General features: G+C 44.9%; 1 protein-coding gene across 6 annotated transcripts in view; it reads right to left on the reverse strand.

Moving 5' to 3' along the window:
- The window catches only part of ZNF331 (zinc finger protein 331), a 42,375-nt gene that overhangs the window by 11,807 nt on the left and 5,673 nt on the right, over positions 1-24,895 (reverse strand). For 3 of the 6 annotated variants that reach the window (XM_007997953.3, XM_037991455.2, XM_037991454.2), the window contains exon 3: positions 12,763-12,829. The gene's annotated coding sequence lies outside the window, so the exon portion shown is untranslated. Of the gene's footprint in view, positions 1-12,762; positions 12,830-13,469; positions 13,643-13,664; positions 14,818-24,895 lie in introns of those variants that run through there. The other 3 variants (XM_007997955.3, XM_037991456.2, XM_037991453.2) reach the window with 3 other exon arrangements.

A 24,895-nucleotide genomic window follows, 5' to 3' on the forward strand; every position in this document is an offset into this window, starting at 1 on the left:
TGCCTATTGTCACACACCAAAGACAGCAGAGTAATGAGTCCTGATTCCACAGGGAAAGGACACCAGAAGCTCTGTGTCTGGAACCCTCCTGGACTTCAACTTATGTACTTTTTTTTGTTTTTTTTGAGACGGAGTCTTGCTCTGTGGCCCAGGCTGGAGTGCAGTGGCCGGATCTCAGCTCACTGCAAGCTCCGCCTCCCGGGTTTACACCATTCTCCTGCCTCAGCCTCCCAAGTAGCTGGGACTACAGACGCCTGCCACCTCACCCAGCTAGTTTTTTGTATTTTTTAGTAGAGACAGGGTTTCACCCTGTTAGCTAGGATGGTCTCGATCTCCTGACCTTGTGATCCACTCATGGCCTTGTACTTTTTTTTTCGAACGGATCTCGCTCTGTTGCCCAGGCTGGAGTGCAGAGCCACGATCTCGGCCCACCACAACCTCTGCCTCCCGGGTTCAAGTGATTCTCCTGCCTCAGCCTCCTGAGTAGCTGGGACTACAGGCACACGCCACCATGCCCAGCTATTTTTTGTATTTTTAGTAGAGACGGGGTTTCACCATGTTGGCCAGGATGGTCTCGAACTCCTGACCTTGTGATCTGCCTGCCTTGGCCTCCCAAAGTGTTGGGATTACAGGCGCGAGCCACTGCGCCTGGCCACGTACTTCTTTCCTTGAGTGATGACAATCTGTATCCTTTCCTTGTAATAAACTGTAACCATAAGCGTAACATCTTTCAGTGAATTCTGTGGGTACTTTTAGAGAATTTTTTTTTTTTAAGACAGGGTCTCACTCTCACCCAGGCTAGAGAGCAGTGGTACAATCTCAGCTCACTGCAGCCTTGACTTCCTGGGTTCAAGCAATCCTCCCACCTCAGCCTCCCGAGTAGCTGGGATTACAGGTTGCACCACACCACTGCACTTGGCTAATTTTGTTTGCTTTTTTTTGTAGAGATTGGGTCTCACTGTATTTCCCAGGCTGGTCTTGAACTCCTGGCCTCAAGTGATCTTCCCACCTTAGCTTCCCAAGGTGCTGGGATTATAGGCATGAGCCACCATGCCTGGCTCTAGTGAACTGTTGAACCTGAAGGTGGTTTGGGGAATCCCCCCAACTTCGCAGTGGTGTTGGAAGTGAGGGTGGTTTTCTATCAGACTGTGCCCATGAGCCTCATAGATCAGCTAACTCTGGACGGGGAGATTGTGCTCTGGGATCTGAGAGTGGGTGTTTAAAAGTATTTAATCTCATTCTGAGCCCACCCTGGTCCCCCCAGACAAGCTTCCAGGGTGAAGAGGGGCTGTATTATCGAAACTTGGACCTTTTCTGGCCTCTAGATTGGGTGATGTTACTCAAAATATGGCAGGTGGACAAGGAACTGCTCAGTCAATATACCCAACTTTTTTTTTTTTGTATACCAGAGGTGATATCTGAGAGCACTTGTGGGTCCAGAAAAGCTGACAGCATAACTACACACAGAATATCCAAGTAAAATAGTAAATGGTTACTGAATGTTAAGTTAGAAAAACTATTTAAAGACATAAGAGATATTTCAGACACACTCTTAGTAGAAAATTTAGGTTACCAAAACAGACTGACACAATAACATTTATAAAATTCCCTATATAAAAACACACACACACACGCATCTGTCTGTATATACACATATGCACACATGTATATATATGAAGAGAGAGGGAGAGGAGGAGAGAGGGAAGGAGGGAACGCAGACACATACACGCTGACAAACCAACCGTAAGATATCAGTAGAAAAATATAAAAAATAGAGACATAAAAACAGAGAAATAGAAAGCAGAGAAACAGAAAGGAAAAGCTGGGAAGTTCTACGACCCCAATGCAGAACAGTTAACAGAGTGAACTGGAAACTGCCACCGTTCGGTCTGCTCACAACACCGGCCTGTGGCGTCTGAAAACCAGATCTGAGAGTTCTCGCTCTTCTTTCACGTGTAAAAGTGGCTCGCTGCACCTAAACTGAGCCTGGTTTCCTGCTAACCTGTCCTGTGCAACCTCTCCCTCTGTTGATTTTGTTTTGTATCCCTTCAGTGGAATAACTCAGTATAGAAAACGATGTGGTTTACCCGGAACCCTTGGTTTCCTCCGGGAGTCCAGAAGATTCAGATTGTGCGAGGCAGCGTGTGCATGAACCTTGATCACAACCTTTCGCTACCAGACAAAAATTAGCTGGGTATGGTGGCGGGCGCCTATAATCCCAGCTACTTGGGAGGCCGAGGCAGGAGAATCACTCAGACCCAGGGGGCAGAGGTTGCAGTGAGCCGAGATCACGCCACTTCACTCCAGCCTGGGCGAAAGAGCAAAACTCCGACTCAAAACCAAATCAAACCAAACCGAACCTTGCACCACCGGACTCTGGTGCGCTTCCCTGGTTGACAACATGGAACGGGTGTTGTCACCATGCGATGCTGGATGAGCCAGGCTAGGCAACCTCTCCCTCAGCTGATTTTGCTTTGTATCCCTTCGCTGGAATAAATCAGTCACGAGTAGATCTAGATGGTGGGTCCTGTGAGTCCATCTAGAGAAACAAGGATCCTGGTGGTGGTCTTGACAACTCCTGACACACCCTGTGATCCTGAGTTTCTTAAGTGCACCTATGTGTTGCAACAACAGGCATGCATGACCTCATCATATACAAATGTGTATTGATTTGAAATGCAGTCAGAGGCAATCAGACTCTCAAAAGACAAAGAAGGTTTCTTTTTTCTCTTAATAAGTCTACTCCTAGCCAGGCACCGTGGCCTGTAATCCCAGCACTTTGGGAGGCTGAGGCGGACGGATTACTTGAGGTCAGGAGTTTGAGACCAGCCTGGCCAACATGGCGAAACCCCATCTCTACTAGAAAAATGCAATCATTAGCTGGGTGTGGTGGTACGTGCCTGTAATTCCAGCTACTCAGGAAGCTGAGGCGCAAGAATTGCTTGAATCTAGGAGGTGGGGTTTGCAGTGAGCCCAGATGACGCCACTGTACTCTGGCCTGGGTGACAGAGTGAGACTCTGTCTCAGAAATAAAAATAAAAATAAAAATAAAAAAGGATAAAGGACAAAAAAAGTCCAGACGTAGGGGTTCACGCTTGTAATGCCAACACTGCACTTTGTGGGGCCAAGGTAGGAGGACTGCTGGAAGCCAGGAGTCTGAGACCAGCCTAGGCAACACAGCGAGACCCCATCTCTACAAAAAACTAAAGAAGGAAAAACATTACATAAAGTATAAAGCCTAGAAAATAAATTCCATTTATCCCAACAAACAGTCAGTATATTCAGAATTATCTGGTCGTGAATTATCAGGGGGCTGTCCTCAGAATGACGTCCCCTTCCTGGCACCTCTCTGAGTGTGTGACCTGGAAGTCTCAGCCGGCCTTGACCACAGGCTGCCTTGAGCTTTTTCTATTTAGTTTCCCTTGCTGGATTATCAACGCTGTACAGGCAGCAGCTGAGTCCACTGAATCAGACTCTCATTCCAAGTACTAACAGCCACAGTGTGTGGCTTATCGCAGGCACTGAACAAATGTCTAATTTTGACTCAAAATTCCACATTCTGGAACTTATGACAAGGAAATAGCTATAGTAGTATATGAATGCATGCCTAAGAATGTTCAAAAAATAAGCTTTTTTCTAGGAAAGACTGTCTTTTAAACTGAGATAAATGTAGACACACATGTAGTTATAAGAAATAATAGAGTGGTCTTTTGTACCCTTGACCTGATTTACACCAACTGTGACACCCTGCAGAACAACAGTAAAATATCACAACCAGGACAATGATAACCCATGGATCTTATCCAGATTTTCCAGCAGATAATGTTTAAAAAGGAAAACAATTGAAATATCTCATGGTAGAGAACACATACATAAATAATGTTACATAATGATACGGAATACATTTACTAATGATATTGATGCACATTGAGAAAAAATTTATGAAATACCAAGGGAAGAAGGTAGATTTTAAAAATTATGTATAGTCCGGGTGCGGTGGCTCACATGGTGGCTCATGCCTGTAATCCCGAGGCGGGCGAATCACGAGGTCAAGAGATTGAGACCATCCTGGCCAGCATAGTGAAACTCCATCTCTACTACAAATACAAAAATGAGCTGGGCACGGTGGCATGCACCTGTAGTCCCAGCTACTCGGGAGGCTGAGGCAGGAGAATCGCTTGAACCCGGGAGGCGGAGGTTGCAGTAAGCCAAGGTCCCGCCATTGTACTCCAGCCTGGCAACACAGCAAGACTTCATCTCAAAAAAAAAAAAAAAAGACCACAGAGCCTACATTTTTTTTTTTTTTCTTTTTTTTTTGAGACCGGGTCTGACAGTTGCCCAGGCTGCAGTACAGTGACTGTTCACAGGTACCATCCCACTACTGATCAGCACAGGAGTTTTGACCTCCTCTATTTCTGACCTGGGCCGGTTCATCCAAGCCTGTGTTCTTAATTTCACCAAAACATCTCTTTCCACATTATATGTACCTTGTTTTATTTTATTTATTTATTTTTATTTTATTTTTTGAGATGGAGTCTTGCTCTGTTGCCAAGGCTGGAGTACAGTGGCGCGATCTCAGCTCACTGCAGTCTCTGCCTCCTGAGTCCCAGCGATTCTCCTGCTCAGCCTCCCAAGAACCTGGGATTACAGGCATGTGCCACCATGCCAGGCTAATTTTGTATTTTTAGTAGAGACGGGGTTTTGCCATGTTGGCCAGGCTGGTCTTGGAACTCCTGACCTCAAGTGATCCACTCGCCTTGGCCTCCCAAAGTGCTGGGATTACAGGCATGAGCCACTGCACCCGGCATGAATCTTGTATTCTATGTGAAATGGAAGATACATGTGAACATTTTTAACTATTGTCATCTTATCACCTTATTCTTTTATCTTGCAAATGTTACTTATACAGTTTTTGTTACTTGTATCTATAACCTTGTTAATGTTATCCAGAAAGTCCATATTTGTAAGGCACCCGATGATTACTTAGAATTTATCAGTGATTACTGTCATGTTCTGGGAAAGAAACATTAAAATTCTAGAATCTCTAGTTATTTTATTTCTTGAGACAGAGGCTTGTTCTGTCACCCAGGCTGGAGTGCAATGGCACAATCTAGGCTCACTGCAACCTCCACCTCCCAGGTTCAAGCGATTCTCCTGCCTCAGTCACCCAAGTACCTGGGATTACAGGTGTGCGCCACCATGCCTGCCGAATTTTTGTGTTTTTTGTAGAGACGGGGTTTCACCATGTTGGCCAGGCTGGTTTTGAATTCCTGACCTCAGGTGATCTACCCACCTCGGCCTCCCAAAGTGCTGGGATTACAGCTGTAAGCCACTGCACCTGGCCTTCTAGTTTTTTTTTTTTTTCTTTGAGATGGTCTCACTCTTTCACCCAGGCTGGAGGGCAGTGGTGGGATCACGGCTCATTGCAGCCTTAACCTCCTGGGCTGAAGGGATCCTCCCACTTCAGCTTCCTAAGTAGCTAGGACCACAGGCACACCACCATGCCTGGCTTGTTTTTTAAATGTTTGGAGAGATGAGGTCTCACTATGTTGCTCAGGTTGGTCTCAAACTCCTGGCCTCAAGCAATCATTCCGCCTTAGAATCTAATTTTAAAGGCTGTCTTTCTTGATAATTTACTGCTATAGATTAGATTTAAAACTAGATTTAAAGAGTCTCTGGTGTATTCACATGATTAATTAGCAAAATTCCATGCTCCAGAAAGAAAACACATCCATGCTTAAAGGCAAAAAGGAGGACTACAAACACTAATTACAAAAACGAGGACTAGAAACAGTAATTACCTCTGGATTATACAATTACGGGTAATTTAGAGAGTGTTCTCTAAGAGCTCCTTAGGGACCAATTTTTTTTTTCCCCAGCAGGCCTGCATTAATCCCATTATAATAAACTGAACAAGGCCAGGCACAGTGGCTCACGCCTGTAATTGCAGCACTTTGGGAGGCCAAGACGACGGGCGGATCACGAGGTCAGGAGATTGAGACCATCCTGGCTAACACAGTGAAACCCCGCCTCTACTAAAAGATACAAAAAACTAGCCGGGCAAGGTGGCAGGCGCCTATAGTCCCAGCTACTAGGGAGGCTGCGGCAGGAGAATGGCGTGAACCCCGGAGGTGGAGCTTGCAGTGAGCTGAGATCGCGCCACTGCACTCCAGCCTGGGCCACAGAGCGATATTCCGTCTCAAAAAAAAGAAAAAAAAAAAAAAAAAAAGAAGAAATTAAATGAGATAGTCCCAAATTAAAAGAAAATACCAAACACAAACATAGTTATGGGGGAGCAGGCATACTGTAGTCATTTAGGAAACTCTGAAAGGATAGGCCTACCTCTCAAATGGGTGTATGTGTGTACATATGTTTTCAGACAGGGTCTCACGCTCTCCCCACTGGAGTACAGTGGCGTGAACACAGCTTACTGCAGCTTCGATCTCCTGGGTTCAAGAGATCCTCCCACCTCAGCCTCCCTAGTAGCTGGGACCACAGTTGCGCATTACCATGGCTGGCTAACTTTTGTATTTTTGTAGAGATGGGATCTTGCCATTTTATCCACCTCTCAAATGTGTCTCTATGGTAATTCCAGTACTTTCAAATATGTTACCTTGCATGGCAAAGGAAAATTAAGGTTGCAAATGGACTTAAAATTGCTAATCAGCTGGCTCTAAGATACGGAAGATTCTCTTATTAGATGCAAGCGCAGGCTGGGCGCGGTGGCTCACACCTGTAATCCCAACACTCTGGGAGGCCGAGACGGGCGGATCACGAGGTCAGGAGATCGAGACCATCCTGGCTAACATGGTGAAACCCCGTCTCTACTAATGATACAAAAAATTAGCTGGGCATGGTGGCGGGCACCTGTAGTCCCAGCTACTCGGGAGGCTGAGGCAGGAGAATGGCGTGAACCCGGAAGGTGGAGCTTGCAGTGAGCCGAGATCACGCCACTGCACTCCAGCCTGGGCAACAGAGAGAGACTTCGTCTCAAAAAAAAAAAAAAAAAAAAAGCAGCAAGCGCAATGTAATGACCAGAGTCTTTAAACTTGGAAGAGGAGGGTCAGAGTGGTGTGAAGGAAAAAGGACCTGTCTCTGTAGGCTTTGGTGATGGAAGAAGGGGTCATGAACTAAGGAGTATGGGTAGCGTCTAGAAACTAGCAAAAACAAGGACATAGAATACCCCTTAGAGCCTCCAACACCCAGTGAGACCCACTTCAGACTTTTAGCCCAGTGAGACCCACTTCAGACTTCTGACCTCTATGACAGTAAGATAATACATTTGTGTTGTATTAAGCTAATAATCTACAGTAATTTGTTAAAACAGCAAAAATAAACTGATATAAGGCCTAATATTAAAAAAGCAGTGTCACTGAAACAGGCATAACCTTCCTGTTATGCAACATCCTTTCACTGTGTCTCAGTAATACAATCAGACCTTGTGATATAATTGTGTGTATGTTTGTGTATATGTGTGTCTATCTGTGGGTGTGCATATATGTGTGCATACAAACGGTGTGTGTATATATAGTGTGTGTGTGTGTATATGGTGTATATGGTGTGGGTGTATACATATGTGTGTATATATATGGTGTGTGTGTATGGTGTAGTGTGTACGGTGTGGATGTGTGTATATGTGCGTATATATATGGTGTGTGTATATATGTGTGTATGTGTATGTGTGTGTGTATGGTGTGGGTATATATGTGTATATATGCATGTGTATGGTGTGTGTGTGGGTATATGTAGGTGTGTATATGTTTGTATATATGAGGTATGCGTGTGTATGGGGTGTGTGTGTGTATATATATGGTGTATATGTGTGTATGGTGTGTGTGTATGGTGTGTATGTGTGTGTGTATGGTGTGTATGTGTGTGTGTATGGCGTGTGTGTATATGCTCATGTGTGTATGGTGTATGTATATGTGTGTATATGTATATGTGCATTATGGTGTGTGTATATGCATGCGTGTGTATATGTGTGTATATATGTGTGTATATGTATATATGGGGTGTGTGTATATATGTAGGTGTGTATATTTGTGTATATATGGGGTGTGTGTGTGTATATGTGTAGGTGTGTATATCTGTACATATGGGGTGTGTATGTGTATGGTTTTTATATCATATGTGTATATATGTAGGTGTGTATAGGTGCCTATATGGGATGTGTGTGTGCATATGGGGTGTGTGTGTATATGGGGTATGTGTGTGTGAATGGCGTGTATATGTGTATATATATGTAGGTGTGTATATGCACATATGGAGTATGTGTATGTGTGTATATATGGTGTGTGTACATGTGTGTATGGTGTATATATGTAGGTGTGTATATGTATATATATGTGTATGATGTATATATCTGTGTATATATGTAGGTGTGTATATGTGTGTATATATGGGGTGTGTGTGGTGTGTATATATGTGTGTCTATACATATAGGTGTGTGTGTGTGTGTATATGGGGTGTGTGTATGGTGTGTGTATATATGTAGGTGTGTATATGTGTGTACATATGAGGTATGTGTATATGTGTGTATGATGTATATATATGTAGGTGTGTATATATGGGGGGGGTGTGTGTGTGTGTGTATGTTCTTGTCCATGGTTCCTGGCTCATAATCCCATAACCCTTCATACAATCTTAATGTTAGGGCACTTTTAGCCTCAGAAGCAAGCCTCAGGAAGCAGAATCTCTGTCTCTCTCTCTCTCATCTTCTCTTGTCCTCCTTTCACCTGCCCAAAATAGGACTCTCACTCCAGAGAAGGTCCTGCCCTATACCTGTAGAAAGGAATGCTGCACTGAGAGGCCGAGAAGAATCTGAACAGATGGGCCTTGAGTTTCCCCCTTCAGTCTATTACCATTAGATCAACTCTAGTTGTCCAATCACATTTCAACACATTCGTGCATGCTTCAGTCACAACGATCCAATGAAGTCTCCATAAACGGCCTGAGAAGACAGGGTGAGGAGAGCTTGTGGACTGCTGAACAAGAGGCGTCTGATAGGAAGGTATAAAATAACTCACTCACACCCCAATTCCATGGGAACAGAAGCTCCCGTGCTTGGGACTCTTCCAACCCTAGCCCTACGTATCTCTTCATCTGGCTGTTCATTAGTATCCTTTAAAATATCCTGTGTAATAAACTGGTATATGTGTTTCCCTGAATTATGAGTCAATCAAATACATTAATAGAAGCCAAAGAGTATGTTATAAGAACCCCAACCTGCAGAGGGTTGGCAAGATGTCCCAGAGGCCTGGTCTTGTGGCTAGTGGGGCAGAGTGGGACAGTCTTGCTCACAACCTGTGGAATCTGATGCCATATCCAGGTAGATGGTGTCAGAATTGAACTGCAGGACACCAGCTGATGCCCACTACAGCTTGCCTCTCCCCACACATTTAGTCACAAAGCTTTTTTTTTTTTTTTTTTGAGACAAAGTCTTGCTCTGTCACCCAGGCTGGAGTGTGGTGGCGTGATCTCAGCTCATCACAGGTTCACAGCCTCTCAGGTTCAAGCGATTCTCCTGCCTCAGCCTCCTGAGGAGCTGGGATTACAGGCATGCACCACCACACCCAGTTAATTTTTGTATTTTTAGTAGAGACAGGGTTACGCCATGTTGGCCAGGCTGGTTTTGAACTCCTGGCCTCAAGTGATCTACCCACCTCGGCCTCCTAAAGTCCTAGGATTACAGGGGTGGGCGGTGGGTCACCGCGCCTGGCCAAGTCACAGAGTTTTCTGTGTTGATTATTGTTGTGGTGTGAGAGAAGAAAAATGAGTTGGTTTTATACACACTGACCCTGAGCACAATACTGTACCTAAATAGCCTCTGAAGATACCAGATAAACTAAGTATTTTATTCCTCCCCAGATTCCTATATTGAAATTCTGTACCCCAGTGTGATGGTATTAGGACATAAGGCCTTTGGAAAGTGATCAGGACATGAGGGAGGAGTGCTCAGGAATAGGATTAGTGCCTTATAAAAAGGATCCCAGAGAGCTCTTGGCTCCCTTTCACCATGTGTGGACATAGCACAAGGGTGGTCGCCTGCAACCTGCAAGAGGGCCTCACCGGAATCTGCTTGCACTGGCACCCTGGTATCAGACTTCCAGACTCCAGAACTGTGGGAAATAAATGCTTGTTGTGGCTGGACACAGTGGGTGATGCCTGTAATCCCAGCACTTTGGGAGGTGGAAATGGAAGGACTGCTTGAGCTCAGGAGTTTGATACTAGCCTGGGCAACATGGCAAGACCCTGTCTCTATAAAATATTTAAAAATTGGCTGGGTGTGGCGCCTCACGCCTATAATCCCAGCACTTTGGGAGGCTGAGGTAGGCAGATTGCTTGAGCTCAGGAGTTCACGACCAGCCTGGGCAACATGGTGAAACACCGTATCTACCAAAAAAAAAAAAAGCCAGACTTGGTGCCTCACACCTATAATCCCAGCTACTCAGAAGGCTGAGGTGGGAGGATTGCTTGAGCCCAGAAAACAGAGGCTGAAGTGAGCCGAGGTCATGCCACTGCACCCTAACCTGGATGACAAAGTGAGATCCCGCCTCAAAATAAAAATAAAAATATACAGCCACGTGTGGTGACACACACCAGTAGCCCCAACTACTTGGGAGGCTGAGGTGGGAAGACTGCTTGAGCCCAGGAGGCTGAGATTGCAGCGAGCTATGATCACGCCACTGCACTCCAGCCTGGATGACAGAGTGAGACCTTGTCTCAAAAACAAAACAAAACAAAGCAAAACAAAAACAACAAAAAAAGCCCAACGCGGTGGCTCACACCTGTAATCCAGGCACTTTGTGAGGCCAAGGTGGGAGGAGAGCTTGTGCTCATGAGATCAAGACCAGCCTGGGCAACATAGTGAGACCCTGTCTCTTAAAAAAAAAAGAAAAAGTTTGCCCTTTTGGTCATACAGTCTATGGTACTTTGTTATAACAGACTGAATCAACCAAGACAAGAATTAAGAAGTGTATGCAAAATAGACAAAAGACAGTTTAGTACAGAGATGTGCTTAATAAATGTGACCAGGCTCCTCTCTTCCTTCACTGAATAATCAATTGTCATGTTGGATATTTCCAATGTCTAATTCAATGGGATTTCTAGGTAATTTTGACACATACTGTTGTTGATAACTATTAGCAGTGCTTAATATTACGCAGTATGCACTCTTCTTTCTTATGGCTATCTCTAAATTTACTTCTTTGTAGCTGCAGAGTATCCTATGAAATGAATGTCGTATAATTACTTAATCATTTGAATCATCCTGAACAGTAATTGTGGTCAAGGTAACACAGTCCTTGATTCTGCAGCAGTGGTCTAAATGTCCTTGATTCTATAGCAATGGTCTAAATGTCTTTGGGACAGGTAAAAAGTCTAAATGTCTTTCATGGCCTCCTTAATGCCACAAAATTATAGAATATCTCCTCGGAGGGGAAAAAAAGGACATTGATAAACATACACAGTAAGTGTATATACAATGTTCCTTGGAAAATTATAAATGGAGTTAAAAATCAGCTAGACCTTGCAGGGCACAGTGGTTCAAGCCTATAATCTCAGCCCTTTGGGAGGCCCAGGTGAGAGGATCACCTGAGGTCAGGAGTTCGAGACAAGCCTGGCCCACATGGTGAAACTCTGACTCTACTGAATATACAAAAATTAGCTGGGTGTGGTGGTGGGTGCCTGTAATCCCAGCTACTTGGGAGGCTGAGACAGGAGAATCGCTTGAACCCAGGTGGCAGAGGTTGCAATGAGCTGAGACTATGCCATTGTACTCCAGCCCAGCCTGAGCAAGAAGAGCAAAACGTCGTCTCAAAAAAAAAAAAAAAAAAAAAAAAAAAAATCAGCTGGACCTGTAGGCACACGTCTATAGTCCCCAGCTACTCAGGTGGGAAAGGAGAGAAAAATCCCTTAGGCCCCGGAATTCAAGGCTATGGTGAGCTGTGATTGCACTACAGTACTCCAGCCTGGGTGATAAAGTGAGACCCCATCTCTTTAAAAAAAAAAAAAAAAAAAACACACACACACACACACACACACAAAACAGCTTGGGCATGGTGGCTGATGCCTCTAATCCTGGCACTTTGGGACGCTGAGGCGGGCAGGTTGCTTGAGCTCAAGAGTTCGAGATAAGCCTCGGCAACATAGTGAAATCCCATCTTTACAAAAAATACAAAAATTGGTCCCAGCTACTTGGGAGGTTGAGGTGGGAGGATCACTTGAGGCTGGGAGGTTAAGGCTGCAGTGAACTGTGATTGCACCACTGGACTCCAGCCTGGGCGACTGAGTGAGACCCTGTCTCCAAAAACAATCCCACAAAACAAAACGAAAACGAACAACAACAAAAAAATAGGACCTCAGGTTAAGGATTTCAATTCTAGACCATCTGAGGCTGTGGTTCACTTTATGGAAGGCCCTCAGGTTAAGGATAACAGTTCTAGACCATTTGAGGCTGTGGTTCATTTTGTGAACTTGCAAACACACATCCCAGTTACCTTCATATGTACGTTGCTCCTGATGTACAGACATCCAGACGCAGCACATAACAGCAGCACTCACTGCGCACTCACACTCCAGCGTGCGGGTCTATGGGTTCTACACATGTTAACGCATTTCACCCTCCTCACAAGCCTATCTTCAGAAGGCTCAAAAAGCTAACAGGCAGAAACAGGACTCAGATCTTGGTCATCTACATTTAATGTTTGGTCTTAAGTCTTATAAACACATATCATTTAATTTTTTTAAAAAAAGGATACTCACCTGACCCTTTAAGATGTTTAACGATTCGTCTTCCTCCTTGGGGATGCTTTTCCTGAAGGATGCTGGCCTGGGGGAAACAGAACCAGAAGGGTAACACCTGCCATAGCTAATAAAACCAAAGAGAAATGCAAGGCCCCGAGATGGAGTTTCTGGGAGATTCCTGAAGAGCAAGCTGAAATGACTGAGAAGATGAAGCGTGGAACTGCCCCTCCCCCTGTCTCCCACATCAGGCACGTGCCCCTCTATAGGAGGAATTCTACTCCTGAGGCCACTGTCTCCTGTCGCTCAGGCTGAGTGGAGAGCACTTCTGGCTCTGAAAGCGTCACCTCATGGCTGTTTCTGCCTTCTTGTTGGTGAATTTCCTGGCGGGGCTCAGGGGCTCATGTCCCTCCGTGGCCCTTGTTCTCAGGCAGGTAACGCTTGGTTAAGAGGTAAAGGCAGGGGAAGCAGTAGAGACGCTGGAGCTACAGGTTGCAGCTGTCACACACACCTGCGTCACCCAGAAGGCCCGATCACCTATCCCAGCACAAGCCTGCACGGACGGCGCAGCTTCACCACAGCACACGCTGTCCCGAGACACATCTGCGCCCCTCATACCCACTAACGCCCAGCACGGCCACGCTGTGATGCACCACAGTGCAAAGGTGCATCCGTGGGCCACGGAGCCCCGTCCCGACCGCTGCCCCCACACAACCCCCAGAGTGCACCTCACAGAGCAGAGTCCCCGGGACGCACCGCCGAGGTTCACAGGTGTGGGCTCCATCGACCCAAAGCCTCTGGGGCACCCCCGGTCACCAGTTATGGGGCGAGCCCGGCTGTGTCACCCCACACTCTCCAGCAAGTGCGTCACCGTCAGAAGCTCAGTGCCCGTCTCCCCTGGGAGCCATGGGCGCCAATCTCACCTGCGCAGACTGGCGGAGACACAGCGGTTGCGTCACCAGTGCAGAAGCGCACCCAGCACGCCCCCCATCGCCCCCAATGACGCTCGCGTGCACCCGTGTCACGGTTACGGGGACAGGGCCGCCGCGTCAGCCTCGTACTCCCACGCAACTGCGTCATACACTCGGTCCCGCCACCCATGGAGGCCAGCGCGCATGCGCACCCCGGACCCGGGAGAGGCCTCGAGCACCTAGCTGCGAGCGCGCGCAAGCAGCAGCAGAGCCCGACACGCATGTGCGTGCACACAGATCCCGACACACATGTACACCCAGACCCCGATACGCATGTGTGCGTGCACACAGACCCCCAACGCATGTGTGTGGCCAGACCTTGACACGCATGTGCAACCAGACCCCGACACACATGTGCGCGTGCACAGACGCTGACACATGAACACACCGACACGCGTGCGCGCACTCTTCCCACTCCTTCCTTCCTTGGCCTCTCCCGAAGCCGCGGGCGCACTCGGCGGTCCCCCTACCCCAGTGCTTGGCATGTACCCCTGGGTTCCTCCCAGGAAGCGAATGCCCTACTCAGGCCCAAACACACAGAGGCTTCAGGAAGGGATGTGAGGCTTGAGGAGCACGCCGGACCATGTCTGGGGAAACCAGAGCCCCAAGCCCCGTGTCCCAGCATGCAGCGCCTTAAGTTCCTGGGGGCCGCTGGGAAACGTAGTCCGGGACGGTCCCAGGCAGGGGCCTCAGGGCGCGTTCCAGGCAGGCAGCCTCACACTGAGTCCATCTTGCTCCCTGCAGACGCCCCTTCCCGACTGGGAGACGGGCTGTGTCACCCCATCTGGGACCCCGTCTGGCCTCTGAGTGGGGTGATGCCGGGCGAGCCATGGCTGTCCTCAGAAGGGTATCCTCTCCTAGGCCCTCTGAAGCGTCACCTGGAATTCTCTGCAGACCACCGGCCAGCACAGGCTGCCCGAGCTGCTTTTCAGTGTCCCTTGCTTGCTGGATTGTAAAGTCACGCTCTCATTCCAAGTACTAATGTCACAGGGTCTACAGGATGTTGCAGGTACTTAACCACAGTCTCATTTTGACTCAAAATCCCACTTTTTAGAATTTATCCCAAGGAAACAGCTATAGTAGTACACACATGTATGCCCAATATGTTTGGAGATTATCTTGTGTGTTGGAAGTTTTTCTTTGAAATTGATACAACCGTAGAGTCTTAGGTAGTTGTTCACATAATACTGAGAAAGCCTATGTAACTTTCACTTGGTTACCCCCATTTGGTGATTGCAGTATACAGTATAACATCACTGCCAGGACAGTCACATCATCCATAGATGTTATGCAAATTTCAAGACAGTATTTTTTTTTTTTTTTGAGACGGAGTTTCGCTCTTGTTGCCCAGGCCAGGATTACAGGCATGAGTCACTGTACCCAGCCAAGACAGTAATTTTTAAAAATGAAAATCTTGCAGAAGATAGAGGAAAATATCACAGTAGAGTACAGAATGAATTAGTCTGCTATATAATGGCATAAAATACATCTACTAATAGTGATACTGATTCATGTAAATTGAAAGAATGTATCATTAATTACTAAGAGGAAGGTAGGTTTGAAAGGGTATGTATAATTTGGGAGGAGATATTTTGGTGAAACTAAGAACACAGGCTCTATAGTATAACTTTCAGAATGTGAATCTGAGCCCTAACAGTTAATAACTGCTGGTTGCCTCACTAATAAAATTGGGATAATAATACTGTAAGGTATGACTGTCTCAACTATTAATTATCAGAATATCTAATACAGTAATATGTAAAGATTTTTTAAGTTTGCGGTTACTATTGAAGATCAGTAACATTACACTGATCCTGAATCCAGTTTTAAAAAAGAAACTCATCTGCAGTTTTTATTTTAATTTTTTTGAAACAGGGTCTCGCTTTGTCACCCAGGCTGGAGAGCAGTGGCACGATCTCAAACACTGATCCTAGGCTCCTAGGCTCCAACCTCTGCCTCCTAGGCTCAAGTCATCCTCTCACCTTAGCCTCCTAAGAGCTGGGACTACAGGTGCACAACACCACCTCTGGCTAGTTTTTGTAATTTTTTTCTTTTTGTAGAGACGGGGTCTCGCTATGCTACCCAGGCTGGCCTTGAACTCCGGAGCTCAAGCAATCTGCCTCCTTGGCCTCCCAAAGTGCTGGGATTACAAACAAGGGCCACTGCACCTGGCCTGCTGTTTCTTCCTTATACTAAAACATGTACTTGCCAAACCAGCTGTCAATATAGTGAATGCTAACCAAAAAGAACTTTCAGAGCCTGATGTTAAGAACGAAATTTGTCTTGTTTAAGCACATTAGGTGAAAAGATTCTAGGACACATAAGGAGGAAATGTTCCCTCTGACAAGCAAGCAGGGGAAAAGAGAGATGATTCTGCATCAAAAATTGTGCTCAAATAATATGATCTTAGAAGATGCTAAACTGGGAACATTAGCAAGAGGATGAATCATGTGTTCTATGTGTTACAGGACATTCACGCAAACCATTTTAATTGCCATCGTACTCAGTTTCACTTATCTTGGATTTGTTATTTGTCTAGTGGGTATTTTTTACTTGTACATATAATCATGGAAACGTTACTTGTACAAGCATATTTGTAAGACAACAGGCATCAGTGATTACTGTCACAGTCTTTGAAAGAACCATTAAAATCACAGAAAATTTAATTCTGAAAGGCTGTAGAGCCATTTGTTCCAGAACCAGATTTGCTCCAGAACCCCCCTGGATATCAAAATCCTTGAATGCTTAAGACCCTTATACAAAGTGGTGTAGTATCTGCACATAACCTATCCACATCCTCCTGTACATTTTAGATCATCTCTAGATTCTTTATAAATATCTAATGCTAATAATTTTCATACTGTATTGTTTAGAATAATGAGAAGAAAAGTCTGTACACGTTCAATACAGATGTTTGCATCTGTAAAATAGGATGCAAACATCCTATTTTTTTTCCCAAGGATATTTTCCATCTGTGGTTGAATCCACAGATGCAGAACTCATTCCAAGGGTGTACTATATTTTTTAATAATTTGTTGCCATGGGATTAATTTCAAATGATGTGTCTCTAATCCTATAAGGTATAAACATATGAGAAGTTTTCCAAAACAAGACAAAGATCACTGGCACGCCCCTCCCGTCCCCACATGGTCGCAGGTCTAATGCGACCCGTGGCTGGGCTGGATGCTTTTTACAAACCACCACTTGGAAAGTCTTTGATTCATTTACTTTATCAATTAGAAAGACTTAATGTTCCAGAAACAAAAGCACATACATGTTTAGATGGGAAGTGGAGGACTATAAACATATATACCAAAATATGATTAACAGTAATTATCTCTAGATGGAATTATGGGTAATTAATTCTGAGATTCTTCTTTATGAACTCCTTAAAGGACTGAATTTTTTTGCAGTTGGCCTGCATTAATCCCATTACAAGAAATGAAAGTTAAGGGAGTCCTAATTTTTAAAAATGATTGGCCGGGTGCGGTGGCTCAAGCCTGTAATCCCAGCACTTTGGGAGGCCAAGGTGGGTGGATCATGAGGTCAGGAGTTCAAGATCAGCCTGACCAACATAGTGAAACCCCATCTCTACTAAAAAAGACAGTAATTGGCCAGGCATAGTGGTGCACGCTACTCCAGAGGCTAAAGTAGGAGAAGTGCTTGAACCCGGGAGGCGGAGGTTGGGCCGAGATTGCACCATTGCACTCCAGGCTGGGCAACAGAGCAAGACTCTGTCTCAAAAAAAGAAGAAAAAAAAAAAGATTAACAGCCAGGCATGGTGGCTCACGCCTGTAATCTCAGCACTTTGGGAGGCTGAGGTGGGCAGATCACTTGAGGTCAGGAGTTTGAGACCAGCATGGCCAACATGGCAAAACCCCATCTCTACTAAAAATACAAAAATTAGCCAGGCTTGGTGGCAGAAGCCTGTAATCCCAGCTACTCGGGAGGCTGAGACAGGAGAATCGCTTGAACTTGGGAGTCGAAGGTTGCAGTGAGTGAAGATCAGGCCACTGCACTCCAGCACGGGTGACAGAGCGAGACTCCATCTCAAAAAAAAAAAAAAAAAAAAAGACAAAATAGACTTTAAATCAAAAACTGTAAAGATGTAAAGAGAGGCAAAGAATGTCATTATATAATAAAATCAGTCCATCAGTCAAGATGATATATTAATTATAGATATGTATGCATCCAGCATTGGAGCTCTTAAATACATAAAGCAAACATTAAGAAATCTCAAGGGAGGGTTAGATTTTAATACAGCCATAGAAGAGAACTTCAGATCCTACTTTCAACAAAGGAAAGATCATTCAGACAGAAAATCAACAAGGAAACACTGGACTTGAATTACACTTTAGACCAAATGCGCCTAATGGTTGTATTCTGCACCACCTCTCTAACAGCAGCAGCATTACATTCTTCTCAAGCTAGGTCGTGATACAAATCTTAAGAAATTTAGAATGACTGAAATCATATGAATGATTTTTTCCAACCACAAGGGCATAAAGCTAGAAATCAATAACGGGAGAAATTTAGGTAAATTAAAAAATATGTGGATATTAAGCAACGTGATGCTAAACAACCCATGGGCCGGGGAAGAAACTGTAAAAATATTTTCAAACAAACGTAAATGTAAACACAGCATTCTCAAATCTTGAAGAATGCAAGAGAGGCAGTTCTAAGCCGGAAGTTTATAGCAATAAATACTTATATCACGAAAGAAGGAAGATCTCAAACAAACATTTCAAGGAACCAGAAAATGAACAAATGGAGTCCAACGATAGGAAGGAAGGAAATAATAAAGATTACAGCAAAAAATAAGTAAAATACAGACTGGAAAACAATATGAAAAGATTTTTAAGTTTTTTTTTTTTTTTTTGGAGACAGAGTTCCCACTGTTCCCATAGACAGAATTTCTAATGTTAGAATCATTAGGCTTTTAAGAATTGCGTAAGATGTTTCTCAGGTCCCAAATTCCAGCGAAATAGCTGATGCCAAGCAATCTGAAGACATCCACAGAGCAACAGAATCAGCATGAGAATAATTTCTTCATCTTCCTTTCTCATGATTGCACCCTGCACTCTTCAACCAGTGATTTCCACACTTTAAAACCCTTAAAAACCCTAGCTCCAAACTCCTTGGGAAGACGGATTTCGTTTTCATCCCACCTCCTTGTTCTGCAGCCTGACAGTAAACCTTCTTTCTTTGCTGCAACCTGCTGTATAGACATGCTGTGCTCACGGGGCAACAGACCTATTACGGTTACAACATTGGCACGAAAACACACAATGGAAGAATAGAGCCCAGAAACAAATCCAAACTCATGGTCAAATGATCTTTGACAAGGGTGCCAAAATCACACAACGGGGAAAGGACGATCTCTTAAATACATGGTGATGGGAAACTGGATATTTGCAGGCAGAAGAATGCAACTGGACCCTTCTTTTACTTCATATAGTAAAATGAGGCCAGGCGTGGTGGCTCACCCGAGGTCAGGAGTTTAAGACCAGCCTGGCCAACATGGGGAAACTCCGTCTCTACTAAAAATACAAAAATTAGCCAGGTGTGGTGGCTGTACTCTCAGGAGCCTGTAGTCTCAGCTACTCAGGAGGTTGAGGGAGGAGAATCACTTGAACTTGGGAGGCGGAGGTTGCAGTGAGCCGAGATTGTGCCACACCCAGCCTGGGTGACAGAGTGAGACTTGGTCTCAAAAAAAAAAAAAAAAAAAGAAAAAAGAAAAAAAGAAAAATGAAGTTAAAATGGATTAAAGACATAAAAGTATGACCAGAAGCTGTAAAACTACTGGGAGAATACATAGGGAAAATTCTTCGCATCGCCCTTGGCAATGAGTTTTTGGCTATCACACCAGAAGACCATCCTACAAAAGCAAAAATAAGTAAATGGGACTGTGTCACACTAAAAATGTCCCCGTACAGCAAAGGAAACAATAAAATGAAAAGGTAGCCTATAGACTGGGAGAGACTGTTTGCAAACCATATATCTGATAAGGGGTTAATATCCAAAATAGGGCTGGGCATGGTGGCTTACACCTGGAATCCCAGAACTTTGGAAGGCCGAGGTGGGAGGATCGCTTGAGCCCAGGAGTTTAAGATCAGCCTAGGCAACATGGTGAGACCCCATATCTACAAAAAATTGAAAAATTAGCTGGGCATGGGCTGGGCGTGGTGGCTTACACCTATAATCCTAGCACTTTGGGAGGCCGAGGCGAGCAGATCACGAGGTCAGGAGATCGAGATCATCCTGGCTAACACAGTGAAACTCCGTCTCTACTAAAAATACCAAAAAAAAAAAAAAATTAGTTGGGCGTGGTGGCGGGCGCCTGTAGTCCCAGCTACTCGGAGGCTAAGGCAGGAGAATCACTTGAACCTAGGAGGCGGAGGTTGCAGTGAGCCGAGATCGCGCCACTGCACTTCAGCCTGGGTGACAGAGAGAGACTCCATCTCAAAAAAAAAGTAGAAAAGAAAAGAAAAATTAGCGGGGCATGATGGCATGTGCCTGTAGTCCCAGCTACAGGTAGGATTACTTGGGTCCAGGAGGTAGAGGCTGCAGTGAGCTGTGACTACTGCACTCCAGCCTGGATGACAGAGCAAGACCCTGTCTAGAAAACAAACAAACAAACAAACAAACAAAAACGACAAAACACAGAACTCAAACAACTCAACAGCAAAAAACCAAATAACCCTGATAATAAATGGGCAGAAAACTTGAACAGCTATTTCTTGATAGAACACATACAAATTGCTATAAGTCTGTGAAAAATTGCTCAAGATCACTACTATTATTCAGGGCCACACAAAGTTAAACCACAATGAGATATCACCCCATACGTGTAAGAATGGCTTTTATTAAAAAACAAACAAACAAAAATAACATGTTGGTGAGGCTGTGAGGAAAAGAGGATCCTTGTACACTGTTGGTCAGAATGTAAATTAGTATAGCCAGTATGGAAAACACTATGGAGATGCCTCAAAAAACTAAAACTATCAGATGACGCAGCAATCCCACTCTGGGTATATATCCAAAGAAAATGAAATTGGTATGCAATGGCGATACCTGTGCTCCCATGTTCACTGCAGTAGCATTATTCACAGTAGTCAAGATAAGGAATCAACCTACATACTCATCAGGAATGAATAAAGAAAGTGTGGTCAAGATAACACAATGCAATGCTATCCAGCTTTTACAAAGAGGGAAATCCTGTTATTGTGGCAACATGGATAAATTTGGAGGGCATTGTACTCAGTGAAATGGGCTAGACCAAGACAAATCCTGCATGATGTCATTTACATGTGGAGTGTAAAAAAAAAAAAAATCAAACTCACAGAAGAAGAGAGGTGGTTGTCAGGGGCTGGGAGGGTGGTGGGGAATGAGAAGATGAAAGGAGTGGGAATAATTTCTGGAGATTTATTGTCTAGCATGGTGACTCAATATAATGAGTAACATTGTGTACTTTAAATATGCCAAGAGAGTAGATTTAAATGTTCTCATTGCAAGTATGATTATCAGTGAGTTGAGGGATATGTTAGTCAGCTTGATTTAATCCGCAGTGTATACACAGATCAAAGCATCTGTAGACCATAAACATACATAAATTGTCACTGAAGACATGTGCCAACCTCTGCAACTCATACTCAACATTAAACCATATGGTTTCTCACAGTTCACACAAAGGGGGAACTGAAAAAAAAAACGGCAGCTGTCCGCCCAAAGAAGTCCAAGTCAATAGAACAAATTTCAATTTACTGCATGTTGAAAAACATCCCTGCCTTTGGTGACACAGAAATTTGCTCAAACCCCACTCTTAAAAGTCTTACAAAACTGACAGCTTTGCCAGGTACAGACTAAACAAGCTAACTTTCTCTTTTCTTGTGCTGTAAAAATCAGCCCCATGGAAAAGACCAAAGATATCTGTGTTTGACTCCACCTAAAAACGAATCCCTTCCTTACCCAAGCACGCCGTAAAATAAAGTGCTAACATGAACCTCTAGGAGGGATTTTTCTGTACCATCAGATCTTAGAAAACCAGAGCACGCAGCAGGACATCAACAGTTTGACAAATGGGTTTGTGAATACTCAGAGGAGAGGGCTGGTCAACCAGGGGTATGGGGAGGAATATACCTGCCTGGTCCTTGCCACACCCCCTGGGAAGGAATTACTGGATCCACTGCTATTAGGGAGGATATCTGGGGCCATAAAGAGCAAAGAGTCCTAAGTCATATAAACACAAATCATTTAATGAACAAAAAAGGTACCTCATGTGGAGAGTTGACTTGAAGACATATAATATATTAGATCAGTGCAAACGTAATTGACGTTAAAGGTAATGGCAAAAACCCCAATTACTTTTGCACCAACCTAAATAATAATTTTTTCCCCTCAGGATGCTGTTTCTGCAGGATGCCAGCCTAGGGGAAAGGAAGAACGAGATCCTAGGGTCTTTCTGGAGCACTGGCTGCATGAACAAATACCCTCCAGGGCACGCCTGCCCCCAGGCCATGGCCGAAACCAATCCAAACTGAGAGGACACTGGCATTTGTGAGTTTCAGAGTTCTTGGGGACTAACCTGTATTTACTGGATTCTAGAACATGTAGTTCTCCCAACACTGACCTACCAAGTTAGTCACCTCTCCCTCCACAAGGATTCCCACTCCCGAGGCTTCCTGTTACTGCAACACAGGAGCCTGTACGGAGAACACGTCTGGCTTGAACACTGTTATCTACGGCGATGGCTGTGCCCTTTGTGTTGGTTCAGTTAATGACAGGGTCCTGGCTCTCATGTCCCACTAGGGGCTGCTGCTCTCAGGCAGGTACCACACGGTTGGAAGGTGAAGGCAGAGGAAGCCCAGAGACAACGGAAATACCAGTGGCAGACTGAGAGTCAGTGACTGGTCTAGGACTGTGGCTGGGTGATCGGGAGCGTGGCCTATTGTGTCCATGAGTGGATGTGACAGGGGCTGTGTCACCCCATCTGGGACCCCATCTAGTCTCTGGTGGGGTGATGCCGGGCGAGCCATGGCTGTCCTCAGAAGGGTATCCTCTCCTAGGCCCTCTGGAGCGACACCTGGAATTCTCTGCAGGCCACCGGCCAGCACAGGCTGCCCGAGCTGCTTTTCGGTGTCCCTTGCTTGCTGGATTGTAAACAATGTGCAGGCAGCAGTTATGCCCGGTTAGTCACGCTCTCATTCCAAGTACTAACGTCACAGGGTGTGGTACAGTGCGGGCCCTTCACAAACATCTAATTTTGACTCAAAATTCCACATTTGGAATTTATGGGTCCAGGAGGAGGAAACGGTTAGAAAGACAAGAAAACAGAAGTACACAAATGTACGTGACAGACTGATCAAGAAAAATGTTTTTCTAGGAAAGTTATTTCTTTTTCTAAAAAACTGAGGTAACTGTAGATTCACATGTAGTTGTAAACAATAATAGAGACAGATCTGGTATGCCCTTAACCTGACTTACACCAGTAGTGATAGCTTGTAAAACTACAGCACAGGCCAGGCGCGATAGCTCATGCCTGTAATCCCAGCACTTCGGGAGGCCAAGGCAGGCAGAATTTGAGACCAGCCTGGCCAACATGGTGAAACCCCGTCTCTACTAAAAATACAAAAATTAACTGGCCATGGTGTTGGGAGCCTGTAATCCCAGCTACTCAGGAGGCTGAGGCAGGAGAATTGCTTGAACCCAGGAGGTGGAGGTTGCAGTGAGCCGAGGTTGCAGTGAGCCGAGATTGCGCCACTGCACTCCAGCCAGGGTGACAGAGAGAGACTCCATCTCAAAAAACAACAAGAAAAAAAAACCAAACAAGAAAAAAACAAAACTACAGTACAATATCACAGTCAGGATACTGACATAGATTCCAACCTTGATCTTATCTATGATTTCCAGAGACTACTGTTTCAGCAATGAAAAAATAGAAATATCTCACAGTATAGATTAAGTTATGGTCTGCTATGTGATGGCAAGGAATACTAATAATATTGATTTTTTTTTTTTTTTTGAGACGGAGCTCTATCGCCCAGGCTGGAGTGCAGTGGCGCAATCTCAGCTCACCGCAAGCTCTGCCTCCCGGGCTCACACCATTCTCCTACTTCAGCCTCCCGAGTAGCTACAGGGGTAGTGGGACTACAGGCGCCCACTACCTTGCCCGGCTAATGTTTTGTATTTTTAGCAGAGACAGGGTTTCACAGATTTAACTGTAGGCTGTTAGCCAGGATGGTCTCGATCTCCTGACCCAGTGATCCACCCGCCTTGGCTGCTCAAAGTGCTGGGATTACAGGCATAAGCCACCACACCCGGCCTAATAATATTGATTCTTATTGAGAATTTTTTTTTTTTTGAGACAGAGTCTCATTTTGATGCCAAGCTGGAGTGCAGTGGTGCGATCTCGGCTCACTGCAACCTCTGCCTCCCGGGTTCATGTGATTCTCCTGCCTCAGCCTCCCGAGTAGCTGGGACTACAGGCACACGTCACCATGTCCAGCTAATTTTTGTATTTTTAGTGCAGATGGGGTTTCACCATGGTGGCCAGGACGGTCTTGATCTCCTGACCTTGTGATCTGCCTGCCTTGGCCTCCCAAAGTGCTGGGATTACAGCCGTGAACCACCGCACCCGGCTTACTGAGAAAATTTTTATGATGAACTACCAAGTGAAGAAGGTAGATTAAGAAGGTGTATATAATTTGGGCAGAGATGTTTTGGTGAAATTAAGAATACAGGTTGTGTGGTCTGACTTTTGAGATGTGAATCTGAACTCTGGCAGTTAGCCTCATAGTGTCTGTTTCAACACTGATAAAATGGAATAAAAATATTACAGGGCATGATTGTTACAACTGGCAAATAAGATAATCTATGTAAAACACTCAATAATATGTAACATTCGTGTACTAGAAGTTACCTGTTATTATTGAAGACCAACTCACATCAGCCAATCTCCCTTTTTTTCTTTTAAAAAGTTTCTTTTTATAATTTTTATTTTAAAAAAATTTATAATAGAGGCTGGGCGTGGTGGCTCATGCCTGTAATCCCGGCACTTTGAGAGGCCAAGGCAGGCGGATCACGAGGTCAGGAGTTCCAGACCAGCCTGGCCAACGTGGTGAAACCCCATCTCTACTAAAGATACAAAAAACTAGCTGGGCATGGTGGTACGCGCCTGTAATGCC

Source organism: Chlorocebus sabaeus, chromosome 6, assembly GCF_047675955.1.
Source record: "Chlorocebus sabaeus isolate Y175 chromosome 6, mChlSab1.0.hap1, whole genome shotgun sequence".
NCBI lineage: Eukaryota > Metazoa > Chordata > Mammalia > Primates > Cercopithecidae > Chlorocebus > Chlorocebus sabaeus.